Raw genomic sequence first — 11,803 nt, forward strand, 5'->3', positions numbered from 1 at the left:
AAGGCCACACCTTCTTCAGTAATTTCTAATGGAGAGGTTTTTTATTAAGAGGACCATAGTCTTTTGTGAGTCATTCTTCATTCTATGGCGTAGCAAAGGGCAAGGCTTCTTTTTTAGAACCAAATTTCATACAAGGAATTGTATTGCATTGACTGACAATCACGTATTTCTTTCCCTCAGCTTCCTGGGCTGAGCTGATCTTCATAGCATTAACAGTCCTGTAGATCTCCAAGTGATTAAAAACCCTGGAGGGTGGAGCTGCCTGTTCTCACGTGTACAGAAGAGAATCAGCAAAGCTTTTCCAAACTAGCATCAATACTTAAGGAAGAAAAACATCTAAAGCTTAACACCTTATGTAAGGTCTAACTTGGAAGAAGGTGGCCTTGATTTCTCTTGTTTTCCTGACAGTAAAGATTGTTGAGATTTTGGAATAGGCAGTCAAAAGATGAAGGGTTGAATTATTTCATCTTGGTTTTACTGATGCAAATCCAGAGTAAATGAGTTTAATCCTGTTATTTTAGGCAGGCTTGGGAGTATCTGGACTCAGGAGGAGGCTAATTATTGATTCTTCTGTCCATGCAGAGGCACATACAGATGGGCACCCTGCAGTAAGTCAGGTATGGCTGTGCTTGATGCCAGATGCCAGCCATGGCATTAGCTCCTCCTTTTGTCACAGTACTGATGAAATGTGGCCATGCTTGAGATGTAAGATGCTGTAATGTTTATCATCTACTGGTCCAGTCAGAAGCAGATGGGCTGTTGTCTGCCCTTAAAACATTTGGGATGCTCCATAAAGTTGCAGGTTCTTCTTTGGCTTTTGAATGGTTGGCATCTGTCCTTGCTGTTTAGTTTCGGAGTATCCTCAGCTTAAATGCTGTGTCAGACAGAAAGAGTGATGTGCATATGCACACACAGAGACTAATGGAGCTGAGTACAAACTGGATTTCTCAAAGGTCTCCCACCCCCTTTTGGCCTCCCATGGCATGTCAGCCTCCCTCCACCTCTCATCCTCCCAACCCTGTTGACCTCTCATCCCCTATCAGTATCAGGGACACTTTCACTGGTTCCCTTTTACCCTCAGCTCATTCTCAACCATCCCACATGCCTGGAATTAGTGCCTTGGGCATGTCCTGCTTGCAAATACCTGTGACACCATGGCAGGCCCACATGTGACCAGCAAGAGCTAAATGCATCACCTCTGCTGCCACTCATCCTGCTACTTCGCTCTGTAGCCAAAGGCCAAGCCCACCTTTTCCCCAGAATCTTCCTGCACTTCATCACACCTTATCATGTTTTCTTTCATGACAAAGGGCTGTTTGCTCATGTCTCTCTTGTTATTTCTGGCCCTTCCTGGGAAATCTACTGTTCAAGCCTGTCTGAGTCTTGAGGAGCATATGGTATTACTGGTGCTTGTAACCACAGCCACTGCTGGCTAGCTCTGTCTGGGAATCACAGGAGGACTGCAGGAGTTAAAGGGCAGTTTGTTAGTTAAAGAGCAGTTTCTCAGACAACCTGTGCTTCAGTTCCCAACCCTATTTAGAAGACTTGTGCACACACGTGTATTTCAGGCAATTTAGAAGCCAAAGTAAAGTACAGACTGGACGTTCCTTTATTGTAGGCTTTATCTTTCCGCCTCCCAGAGGGAGGTTCCTGATTTCTGTAGCATGAGTTCACACTTGTGTAAGAATCCTCTGTGATTTTTGTGCTAGCTATCCCTACTTCTCCCGCAGAAGACAACTGTCTCCTATCTAGTGCACTGCGTCAAGCCGATCGCACAATATGCCCATGTCTATACCTCTGACTCAGAGCATCCACCCACGTTTGGCATCTGCAGTGCCTTTCATCTGAAAAACTCGGAGCGTTTTTCAAAGGTTCACAAATTAAACTTGACAACACCTTCACAAAATAGGTCTGGGTTGCTAACCCCATGGAGCAATTAGGGAAACTGAGGCATGGGCCGTGGAACCAACTGAAACTGTGCAGGGAAAAAGTGACACTTTTCTGCCTGAAGTTGCTATGCAACCTTTTTGTTTGTTCTTTCTCTTATTTTTCCTGCTTGTGACCCCTTTAAATCCTTGGTATGTTTTGGATGATGCTTTTGTTCTTGTTTTGAACTTGGGGTTTTTTCATTGTTAACCAGTAAGTTTAAGTACTTTATTGCTTGTACTCAAGTGTTTCCATTGTGTGATGTGCTCACAAAAAATCTTCATGGCTAGAAAAAATTTCCCCAGGATGGCAAAAGTGAAAATATTGGGTCCATTTCAAACTAAATAGAATAGAAACAGTTAAGCCAAGCCTGGGGCACTCCTTTAGACAGGCTCCGGAGCAGGGTTTCAAACGCCAGTGACTGATGAAGTCATGGGGAGTCACAGAGAATTAGATCAACCAGCCCATGATTCACTGGCCCTGGTTCTCACAGTAACTCCAACCAAACCAGGAGCAGGGAACCTGCCTACTAATTGCCTCCTCTGTGCTCTACCCACTAATCCACACTGCCTTTCACATCCTACATATTTTCAGTCCTTTCTCATTTCTTACACCTTTATATAACACAAATACACAGCCCAGAAAATATTGTGTTGAAATGCATGGAGGCTATTCCTGCTACAAGAAAACACAGGAAATCGACCCATCAAGCATGTAGACACCATTGAGCAATGGCCATGCATTAACCAGCTCCTAGTGTAAGAGCAGAGCAGGCAAAACAAGTTCAAGGCTTCGTGTTGCTTCCACACGTATCACATTCAGTCAGCAATGCATCCAGGTAGATCAGCAGAGCTACACTGGTGTATAGAATGCATGGGTTAAAAAACAGTGCTGCAGGTGTGCTTAAACCAGATCTACAGATACTCTCAGAGCTTTATACAGGTGATTTATAGAAGATAGGCTCAATTTATATGGCATAAAATTACATTCAGGTATTTGTGACAACGTGGGCTCACTGCCTTCATGTGATATTCAGCTGTGTGTTGCAGGGTAGGCAATAAAGGGAAGGAAAACAGAACCAGGTTGTTGGGGGGATGCATCTTCATGTTAGGGAGCATGCACTGAGAGCTCAGTGAAGATGGTCAGGACCTGGCTTCAGATACAAGGGTGTGAACTTTTAGGGTAGCATGAGCCTCTGAATAGCTCCTCCAGGGTACCATGGCAAGACAATCACAAGCTTCCCAGGGCTTATATCAGGCCTGCAGGCTATGAGCTGGACCATGGGGAATCTTAATTATTGGAACAAGTTACAGGCAGGACGTAAGTGCCCGTTGTGTAACAACGATACTCAGTGAGCGTGCAGGAGGAGGATGAATCACTGAAGGAGGGAGAGGGTGTGTGACAGGACAAAGGCATTAACTGGAGGATATGTGGTGCCTGGGGGAGGACCCCTTTCTAGTGGTTATGCTGAGTCTTCACCTTTGAAAAGGCTGAAGGGGAAAATGACTACTCAGCACTAAATTTGTAGGGAGGACAAGTAAGGGAATACCAGCTAAGGAGGGACATCTATTTGAATCAAAGGACACTGCTCATGTAAGATCAAGCAAGGTAAATCTGTCCATGTAAAAATATAGGTTAGAAGTTAGAAGAAGGTTTCTAGACATCACTGGGCCATAGTTCAGGCATGGCCTTTGAAACAGTCTTGGGCACCACGATCTGAACTGTATTCAGCTTGCTGCAGTCATCAACACGTTGCCTAACTGTATGGATGATACTGTATGCCTTCAATGTGCTTACAAGGCTTGTTGCGCCATGTCCATGTTGGTTTTAATTCATTAATTAAGCCTGTGTTTCAAGGCTTCTGCTGGTTGCCTGGAGAGGCCGGGAAGGATTTCCTGCTCCCACCCCCCTTCTTTGATGATTAACTTGGTTTCTGTGTCATTGGTTTTCAGTTTTTGTTTTCTTTTCCACCTCCTTTTCATGCGCTGGGGATTGGCACAGCCTGAGATGGGGAACTTGGGTGGAGCTGGGTGCACCTCTCAGGTGTCTGCTCAGCACAAAACCCCATCTCCAAACCTGGGATCGGGAAGGAGTATTCCTTGGTTGGATTGGCAATGACCAGTGGAGCAGGACAGCAGATTCCTTTTGGTCTACTTGGGCACAGTCAGCATCAGTAGCCACAGTTGTGATTTCATGGATGGTTCCACAGGCAAACTCAGGGGATTGTGATTCAGTTCTGCTCCAACCTCTTCATAATCTTCTCAAGTGCTCTGGGATATCTGGGAACAAAGCGTACTACAAGAGATGGATATTATACATGTAAAATTGACAGTTCCTATCATCTCCCAATTTTGGGGCTGTAGAAGAAGTAATAAAACATTCCATGCTTTGCAGCTGCAGAACTGGATTTATTGATACCCGGATAGATGCAACAGGCTGCTCTCCTTCCAGAAAAGATGTGGTTCTGTGGTGTTAGCATATAGCTCTCAGGATCTCTTTGTGTACTCTTCTGTGAGGATGCTCTTTTATTGTTTCTGATGCTTGGAAATGGTAACTTCTAGCATCATTTGCTGTTGTCCCCAGCAGCAGGAAATCCTTTATTAGGTCTTGTTCTCTATAGGTTTGCATCTCAGCAAGAAATGCTGAAAGAAGAAGAAAAAGGACAGAGAGCTATTAACCAAGTCTCCCTAACACTCAAACTAGTCTAAAATCACCTGTCTTTAGCAATATCAAGCCAAGCTTTGCTCCAGGCAGTGCTTGTTTCTAGCAAGCACAGCATGGAGAGCTGTGCATGAAGGAGCACCCCTTGCCATGGCCTGCCCTGGAGACAGAAACTGTGGCTCTGTCCCTCCTGAGGTGTCTCCAGGTCTGTGTGGTCACTGAGCAACCCAGCACGATGGGAGAGCAGGAGTGAGAGCAGGGCTAAGGAAGGGGCAGATGCTTCTTTCCCTGTCCTTCACAGAGGAGGCTGCTGAGGGCCCCCTGTGCTTGTGGGATCAGCTCTAGGTCAGTGTCTTCCTTGCTAAGAGCAAGTGTCATCCCTCCCAAACGTTCCTGCACCTCATGCAAGAGCCTCAGTGGCTCAGGTCGGATCTCAGCTGAAGGCTCAGAGATCCTTCTGCTTAGAGGGATGTTCCTTAGAGGGATGGGAGCCCTCACCCACCCAGGGCAGATGTGGAACAGCCCCAGCAGGCAAGGTCTTGGCTGCCCGTGGTTTCTTCCCTGCACAGGAACCCCCATTGGAGGCTTTGCCTATGGGAGAGCTGCTGCTCCATCACACCAGGAGACAGCTCAGCACTTGGGAAGCTGCAGCCTCACCTCACTGGGCTTCCCTGCCTGCCAGGGAGGCTTTAGGGCTCTGTGTCATTGTTGGGTTCCTGGAAATCAGGAGTGCAGGGCAGGGGGAAGCCTGAGGAATGAGGCCACCACGCAGAGCAAATGACTGAGAGCTTGGCTCTTGTGTCTGGTTGTTCAGAGGAATTCTCGTTCTGAAAAGCCCCTGGGAAGTTAAAGGGGAAAACATGTTGAAACAAGGATGCTTATTCACTCTGTGAGTGAGCAAGATAAATATCCAGTGCATGTGTCTTGATTTACTCCCCTCTTCCCTTCCTCTATAAATACTGAAGGAAAAAAATGTGACAGCAGAAGAAAAATGAGGCAGAAGTGAAGGGGGAGAGACAAAGAAGAGGGAAAACACTGGGAAAAGGAGGAATGAGGAAAACATCAGAACAGTTCTGGGAGAGGAATATAAAACCTAGATAAGAGTGAACTTGGGGCCTGAGCCTCCCTTGCTAACTGCCACGAATACAGGATAATGTGACAGAAGCTGGGTCAGGACCAGAGGGTTAGCATCCATCACTCTTACTCATCAGGAGCAGTGCTGTGCTGCGTGCCTTGCCTGGACTTGCTTGTCCTTGGTCAGCATTATCCCTCTGGAGCTGAATCCCACCCTCTGGTTTTAGGGTGGTGGCAACTGCCTGGTAAATGACTTTGTCATGCCATCCCCATCTCCAGGGGACAGCAACAGGATCAGCAAGGTGCAGGGGAGCGAGCAAGGCTGCTTTTGTTCCCGGTAGCAGTACAAAGGCTGTATTTTGGTTGCTGGCATTCAGATGGAGATGGGAGTAGAGCAGTCCTTGACACAGGTTGTCTTCCTCGGTCCCTTATCTGCTCCTGTCAGCGGCCGCTCAGTGTCTGGGGCTTGGGAAGGGATGTGCAATTCAACAGGAGCATGTGGACACTGGCCCTGGCTTGCACAAATGGGAGTGAAATTTGGCATCCAAAGAAAGCAGCGTCTGATGGAAAATGTCTGATGTTTGCCTTGGAAAGGAGCTGGGGACATGCTGATCACGGTACCTCTCACGTCACTGACACTGAGCTCACAGTCCTTCAGCACCTGTTTATACCCCACTGCGCTCCAGGCAGGAGCTCACCTCTCTTCCTGCCATCCCAGCTCTCTGTTCTGCCTCCTGCCTCTCTCCAGATGCATCCTCACTGCTCTGAACAGCTCAGAAGAGTCCCCTGCACCCTGAATCCCCCCTCACAACCACCCTCTAACCAGCCTCCATCTCCCCTGCCAACTGGGACCTCTTTGCTTCGCTCCTATGTGGTCTGGTGGCAGAAAAAGCTGTTCCTCTCTCCATCTTCACCCAGCACAGCAAACCTGTGCAGGGTTCTCTAGCTCAGGAAGCCTGGACCTGGGGAGATCATCCTCTTCTTGGTGGCACGGGCACGGTCACTCACTGCATCCTTTCCCATGGATACCTGCCTGTCCATCCCATCCTCTCACCTCCCTCCCCAGGGCAGGGCTTTCTATGTGGCTAGCATGTGGAGCTCTCCTCCGGCCTTGGTGGCAGCTCTGTCACTGCAGTAGCAGCTCTATGTGGTCAGTTAAGTGCCCATAATAACGTGCAGTGTAGCAGACTGGACACTGGCAGTAGCAGCAAGGGGCACAGCCTCAGGCCAGGCATCTGCCACACTGCCTTGCATGCCAGCAGGCACTGTCACTGCTGCTGGCCCTGTGGAACAGGATGGGCAGCCAGGTTGGGAGCTCTTGCAGCTGCATGTGAGTGCTGGAAGGTGCCCAGCACCCAGAGGCTCATGCATTCCTGACTCCCCACCTCGCTACCTCCTGGCAGAGCCTGCTTCTCCAGCACCGAGTGCTGGCAGAGACACAGGATTTGGCCTCCTCGTTGGTGGTATAGTTGTGAAAGAGGGAAAAATCATGGGGGAGATTCCCAGGCAGCTCTGAGCCGTGTGCTGGCACTGCAGCACTGTGGGCTGCAGGAATGCCAGGGAATGGAGAAAGGATGCTGCTTGTGCATGGGCAGGGAACACCTGGAGCTTGGGCAACTCGGGGAGCTGTGCCTGCTGCTCCGGTTGGCTCCATGCATGCACTAGCTGCTGGCCTTTGTTACATTAATTGTGTTTAAGTTTGAGGCTCCATCAAGTCCAAACGCAGCCTAACGTAGCGTCATGGGGCTGGCTGGCACCCAGGAAGGAAAGCCAAGGAGGTGGAGGAAGATGGGGTGAGAGAGCTGCAAGCCTGGGGGAGCTGCAGCTCTCTTCTGGTACAGGGAAGGGCATGCTTGCCCTTGCCTCACACTCCCTGCCTGTCTCCCTGCACCCTGGCAGCGATGATCCTGCCCTCTGGGCTGGCTGGCACAGCTTCCTGGGGTAAGTTCCCATGTCAGGGGGGCACAGTGCCACCCAGGGCCACATCTGCCACTACAGGAGAGGGAGGGAGCAGCAGGGATCTGCTCTCACCCGCTTGCTTGTGCCTCTCCTGGAGATCCTGGCCCTGTGGTAACGTGTACGTGTGGACACACACGAAGTACACGTTGGCTCCCACTGAGGAGGGTGCATGCCACCCAGCACCCTGACGAGCTGCGAACTTGTAAAAGGGTGTTTCTGGTGGCTGAATGTCTCTTGGACACCGTGGAGGGTTCCCATGTCTCTCGCTTGGCAGGCTTTAGTGCACAGCTTTTCCCAGACTCAGTGTTCACATCTCTGTGATGCAGCATTCTCTGATCCCCTTGCCCAGCACCATACTGAGGAAGATGTGAAAGTCCAGCTTAGAACTACACCAGAGGTGCTTGTTCCTCCCCACTGACCTTCTGCAGCCACATGCCTACACCATGTAGCGTGCAGCTACTCTCCTACACAGCCAGCTTGTGCAAGGATGTGGTGTTGGGAGGATGGCAGAGATGCTGAGCCCCACTTCCCTCCTCCTGCGTGATTTCCGTGGTCCTGGGCTCTGTGTGCGAGCACCGAGGATGCAGAGAGGGAGCTCAGGGCGATGAACGGTGGGAGAGGAGCTCGCACCGGGTGGGCATGGGGTGAGCATCCTCGGAGCCCCCCGCTCGGCACCGCTGCCAGCCGCAAGGTGTCCCCCGTGAGCCGCACACGGGTGTCGGGAGCGGAGCCTCCGGAGTGCGGGCATGGGCTGGGAGGAGGAAGAGGAGGAAGAGCCTTCCCCGAGGCCAGGGGCAGAGGACAGGACTCGAGCCTTACTATAGATCATTCCCAGGCTTTTCCGTGCTTTGCTAGAGAGGGAGATGCACTGCCATTGAAACACAGCCAGCCCTCCGGAGCAAGAGAGCTGCTGAGCCAGGTCCCGAAGCACAGAAGGAGCAATGATCTGCCTGTGTTGGAGCCAGCCTCTCCTTGTGCTGCTCCCCTGGTCCATGCCTGCCCTGCGAAGATCCCTGACCGGGCGGGTGCATCCATGATTAATCATCAGGAGGTACCCAACTCCTTGGGGGGTTGCCCAGAACTTCTTCCTCTCCTCCTCCTTGCTGGAATGCCCCAGATGAAGGGAAGGGATAATCGTGTTTACAGCAGAGAAAACATCCCAGATTCCTTCCTGGGGGAGAAAAACATCATCCTGGAAATCCCGGCTTTCCCAATCCTGCTTTGCTGTCCCAGGAAGACCTTCTCCCTAAGCAGCCTGAAATCAATGCTCAGGAATAAACCCTATTGCCTCTGTAGGGTGTCAGCAGGGTATTTCCCAAACATCTTGCAGCATACAGCTTGCAGCTCCCCCATCTACATACTCCCCCCTTGTTCAAGTCAGCTAGTTCCCCACACTATCTTATCAGCACACTCATTATACCCTCAGAAACACAATGTAAACATCTCCAGCAAACTGCTCTTGATGACAATTTCTTTGCCAAATAAGCCACTTCCCTGCTTGAGTGATGGTTATGAGAGGGGTTTTGTGACTGCTGCTGTTTGAACAAGTGAGAAGTAAATACAGCTCCCTTTCTGGGAGCACACACGTGCACCTGCTCTTGCCGAGTTTCATCACAGGCAGGGGTAGGAAGGTGTCTGTGGGAACTGCTCATTAAAATCCTGGCAGCTCATCACTGCTGCTTTGTTCGGTTTTTAACCTGGAATTTGGCTGAGGAAGAAGATAACACTGGCAGGAACTGCCAAGGGAACTTTTATAGTCCAGGCTGTCAGACAGTTGGGTTTACATCTTATTCCAAAGGGTGGCACTTCCACTGGCACAACATCTCTCAGCAAGCACATCAGGATACTGACACGGGCTATGCTGGGGAGAGACTGGTTGTGCTTGGGGTGGCACAATTGCAATGCTGGAGCTGAGCAGCACTCAAAGAGCAGAATACTTCTGTGCTAAGCAGCAGGAAGACAACAGAGCACTCACCACCTTCAGCCCTTGCCCGTCTTTGCTTTCATTACCTGCCATGGCTGCTGTGGGATTTAGAGCAGTCCTCAGGCTGCTCTGCCTCTCAACGGGTAACGCAGCTGGAACAGGACAGGCTGGGACCTGTTGGGGATTTCAAGTGCTTCCTGTGCTCTTCTTCAGCAGTTTAGCTCAAGCACAGCCTAAGAAAGCCCCTTCAGCTTTCCCTGATGTTCACTCCTTCCCTGAGTGACCCAGTCTACCCCCTCGGAGCCTGCACAATCTGGCTGGAGCTGAGCCCTTGGCTGCCTTGCTCTCCTATTCAAAGACAGAAAGAGGGAGAATGGGGACAAGGGAAAAAAGCAGAAACTAAATTAGTCTCCCAGCTGGTAGCTGAGCTTCCGTGCAGCAATTCCAGAAGCCTGTGCAATTCCTCCTCCCATTGCGAGCCTTCGCTGCAGACCCTCGCAGTGCTTTAAGAGCAGCATTCCTCTCTGTGAGCGCTGTGCTAATTCTTCCCACAGTCTGGCTTGGGATGTCTGTCTCAGATGGGCACATTCCCACCCTGCTCTGCTGTCTCTCTCTTCTCTCTCAACCCATATTTCACAAAGATGGGGGTTTTTTCTTCCCTTCCCCATGTAAATAACACCACATATGGCCACAATTGGTGTGTTCAGCCAGCGGGGCTGCTTCTGACGGTAGCCAGTGCTAAACTAAGCAAACAGTATCATTCAGCAGCCTGGCCCGATGCCCACCTTAGCAGGCTGAAGTAATCCATTAAAGAGCAGGGAAGTGGCAGAAACATCAGGAGGTGAAATGGAAGATTTTTAGTAAGGAACTCAAATACAGATTAAAGAGGGAGAAAAGGAAATCCCTTTGGCGTTCTGCACCGGTTATCTTTGTTTGCTTCTTGCAGTGATGTAATGACACTGGAGCAAACTCCTTTGTTGCTTCATGAGCCCTGCCACACCTTACAGCAAGGTGCTGGTGCATGGCACGCTTTGTACTATTGCCCTGTGCCTGCATTGCCTCTTTACACTTCTGTATGCAGTAGTTGCTGTTACGGTAACTGAGACAAGACTGAACAGAATCAGTGCTCTAGGCATAGACCCTTGGTTTTTAACTCTGCTTTTTGGAGCTGGAGGAATTAGAAATGAGAAAGGAAGCAAAGCCTTGTCCATTCTGTGCTGAATCCCACTTTCAGTGGACCCCTACTTCAGGGAACTGTGTTTCATCACCATGCGCAGTGTTCCCTGCTTTCCAGGCAGTGGATACACTGCACCATGCCATGCAGTATCTGTCTGATGAGGTGCAGAAACAGCAGGCTAGCTGCAAACCTTGCTCTGAGATCTGAAATAATTATAGTTCCCTAGGGGTATATATGGTAGAAGGGGCAATACAGAACCTTATGGCAAGGATTTCTATGTCTTGACATGCCATAAAAGGAATCTGTTAGACTGAAGATCAGTGGGGGAAGAGAGATGGGCTGGTCCTGGCATTGTGTAGATTCCCAGGGTCAGACTGGGACACAGAGTCCATTGCCTGATACAGACTGGAAAAGTGTGTTCTTAAGAAGTGAAAGTCTCTCATTTAGTATGAAATCTCAGTGTCACTAATACCAGTAAGGAATATATTCTGGCACATCATAGAGGGTGAATCTCTTCACCAGTGTTCACTGAACCAGTGAGGAAAGGTATTGCCCTGGACTGGATTTTGATAAGCGATGAGGGCACCGTACTGAGAAATTTGGCCTTGGATGCAGAGATTAACTCCTGATTCAATTAGATTGAAATGGAAAGATAAAAACAGCCTGCAAATAAGGTTCTGGATTTCAAATAGGCAAATCCTTGTTGGCTAAAAGAAATCCACAGGAATGAAAATTGGGAGCTCAGAGCAGGCTTTTCTATATTCCTAAGTAAAAAAAGCCCAAAGTTTAAGATGTTTGAGATGTGGGGGGTGGTGACACCTTCCAAGGGAGGTTTCGAGTTCCAGCTAGATGAATAACCACCTCAAAAGGATGCTAACAGTCATCAGAATGCCTGCAAGGGATGTAGAAACAAGGCAGATCAGCAGAGAAAGCAGCAGCTTGGAGGTTGGCGTGTGGAGGAATCAATGAGAGCTGTCAAAAGCCAACTTGGCTAGCCTTGCCACGGGCATTAAAATAACTAGCCCTAAGTTCCTCAGGTGCAGAACAAAAAGAGCAAGCAAGGAAGGAAGAAATGGTGATGC

Source organism: Melopsittacus undulatus, chromosome 15 (assembly GCF_012275295.1).
Source record: "Melopsittacus undulatus isolate bMelUnd1 chromosome 15, bMelUnd1.mat.Z, whole genome shotgun sequence".
NCBI lineage: Eukaryota > Metazoa > Chordata > Aves > Psittaciformes > Psittaculidae > Melopsittacus > Melopsittacus undulatus.